Consider the following 3,150-nt stretch of genomic DNA (forward strand, 5'->3'; position numbering starts at 1 on the left):
TGAGCTTGTTCACCCTTCCCTTTAAGGATGCAATTCTCTGAGTAATTTTCAGTCAATGTAAATAATGCAATTATATATATATATATATATATCATGGACTTTATTTCTGGGATTGGAAAACGACATATATCGTATACAATATTTGAAATTTTTAGAAGGGATTGATTCTTGAAACTAAAATTGAAAATTGAAAATTCAAGATTCAGATGCAAAAATACGGATGAATTAAATGGATAGAAATTTGTCACTCCGATTTAGTTACGTATATATCTCTCAATAATATTATATCCTTTCGCTTTGTATTATTTTTATTACTATTAACATAATACAATTGTAAATAATTAGGTAATTGGTACAGGAGATCAATTAGTGTAACACTCTAGATCTACACCCATGACCCATCTAATGCAACAGTAATCCCCTCCTTTTTCTTCTTCTTCTTTCCGTTGAAGTCTTGATTCTCTCTGTCCCGGTGTCCCCACATACGCTTTCATCTCTTGTTTGTTTTTCCATCTCCAACTCATTTTGATTTTTACCATATTCTACCAGTTTTTCTCTTATTTTTAATATATATTTTATATTAATATTTAATTTTAATATATATTTAATATAATTAGTTAAAAAAAACTCTTGAGACTATATTAGTTTTTTATAATTTTAATTATTATTTAATTAATATAAATATTAAATTATTTTTAATAAATAAATTTTATTAATTTATATTTACATATTATATTAATTTATTGTGCAAATTCTAATAATATAGATATAAATTGTATGTTTTTTATGTATAAATATTTATAAATATAAATATAAATTATTATTGGTCAAATATTGATTCAAAATAATAATATTTATTGACTATGTAACATTACAAATTAAAAATATATAAAAATATACGTGAAAATTAGTTAACATCCATTACCAAATGTATGTAGAGAGTAGAGAACTATGAAATTTAATTAACCCTCTCCTTGCATTAGTTAAGATGATAAATATTTTATATTTTAATTAAAAATATTTAAATTAGAAAATATATACGTACCAAATTCATCTCCGTGCCTTCACATACATATAGGATCGGGGTATATCTGCGACGTTCATCATCATTTTTTTTTCTAAAATTAAAAATGAGATTCGAGTTCAAGAACTTTAAATAAAAATAAAAAGATTATATTATTTGAATTATAGTTTGTTGACAATGCTAACCATCATCTTGTATATATTATGATGTCCGTTTGATCTGTTTACCGAGGGAGTTAAAAAAGATAGTAGAAAAGATTATAGTTAAAAAAAAAATCCCTTTCCAATTTTTCTCTTTTTCTTTTTCACTTGAAGAAGATCAAATAACATTGTTGGTGTCCAATTAATACAATAACTAAGAAGAATTAAAGAAAGAACATATAAACTACTCTAGAAATTAGACATATGAATTTAACAAACATACAAAACACGAGCTAGTAATCTTAATTAGTCAATCATTCCATGCACCTTCCCGGACCGAATGAATATAATGATATATCTCCCAAGTAAAATGCCCAATTTTTTTAGCCGAAATAATTATTATTTAGAATAACCATTTGAGTACTAGGAATAATAAACATCTTCCCAAAACCAAAACTTAAATTGATTTTGGGGTTTATCAAGAATCAAACTCTTGACCTTTCGAATTTAAGACTCTAATACCATGTCATGATATCACTCTTCCCAAAAGTTTCAGCTGATAGGAAAAGGTAATACTAATGGTTATATCTCTAATACTCCATAAACCTCAATTATACACATTGTACAAATATTCCATTAGCTTTTCATACTTTTCCTAGATATAATAATTCATATAGTTTTTTTTTTACAAATTTAAACTTAGAAAAAATATAATATTATTAATAAATGCTATTATTATAAGTTTAATAACTAAATAATCATAACATTATTATCATGTTATATTTATAAAATTATTATACCTCTTAAATATTTATTTGTTTGAACAGTATATTATTTTTTGTAGGTAAATATTATATTAATAATATTTAAAAAACAAAAACTTAAATTAAAATAATTTAAAATTTATTTTATTCAATATTTATTAATTGCTACAACGAAAATATTTCACTTTAGTAAAGGGGCTGCTAGTAGGCATGACCTATACATATAGAAATTTCACCTAATTAAACTTGAACATTTAAAGGGAGAGAAATGAAGCTGAAAGTAGTAGCTAGCGAGAGGGTTTTATATTATATGTACTTTTGTGTTCTGCCGAAAGTAGTAGTTGTAGTGTAGTGTGGTGTGTGGCAAAATAAGCTTTGATCAGAGATTGCGTAGCATATTAGTTAATGTAATTTCTGATCTCATGGGTAACTGGGTAAGAACCTCTTTAACTGCGGTTTCAAATAAAAGTATACCAGTCTATAATTTTGTATTTAATAGCAATAACAACTGCCACGTGGAACTAACTTGCTGAAGAAAATCTACAACTAACACGCATGCATGCAGTAACTATTTCCCCGTGTCAAATTATGAATCATAATTATCTACTTGAGACTTTAATTTCATATGCATTATTCTTACACTACAAACACATGCAATTAATTAAAAGATACAACTCACCAACTCCTCTAATAAGTTCTAAACTAACCATTCAACAATGGAGCTTAATTAAGCTAAGTGTTCGTTCCTCTGCTATATTGACTTTATTAGAAATTCAGAAAAAGGTGTAGTAGAATGCGTAAACAACATGGACTTGTCTATTGACAGCAAAAGAAGCTGCAATTGGCGGCGTGTGCATCAATTTATTATCCCTTTATCTTCTCTTTATAATACTATATTTCATCAAAAGCTGAAACCATTAATCTTCTTTAGCTAGCAAACCTTATAAGCTTTCCTAAAAGGTAGATATATAGAACCATTAATCGATCTTCTTTAACTGTCCTGTACTTTTGAATTTCTTATCTCTCTTATTTTGGTGTATGCATGTTTGTATAAATAAGGGACATTAGATTATGTGTGTCAGAGGACTACAACTACCATTTCTAAACATGCTGCAGAAGTTGGGACCCTGGAACATGTGCATGTTGTTCAATCCATCTTCAATTCTTCACCATAAGCAACTATGACAGTACTAATAGTGGTGCAGCAATAAGCACTACTACA

Source organism: Arachis duranensis, chromosome 5, assembly GCF_000817695.3.
Source record: "Arachis duranensis cultivar V14167 chromosome 5, aradu.V14167.gnm2.J7QH, whole genome shotgun sequence".
Taxonomy (NCBI): domain Eukaryota; kingdom Viridiplantae; phylum Streptophyta; class Magnoliopsida; order Fabales; family Fabaceae; genus Arachis; species Arachis duranensis.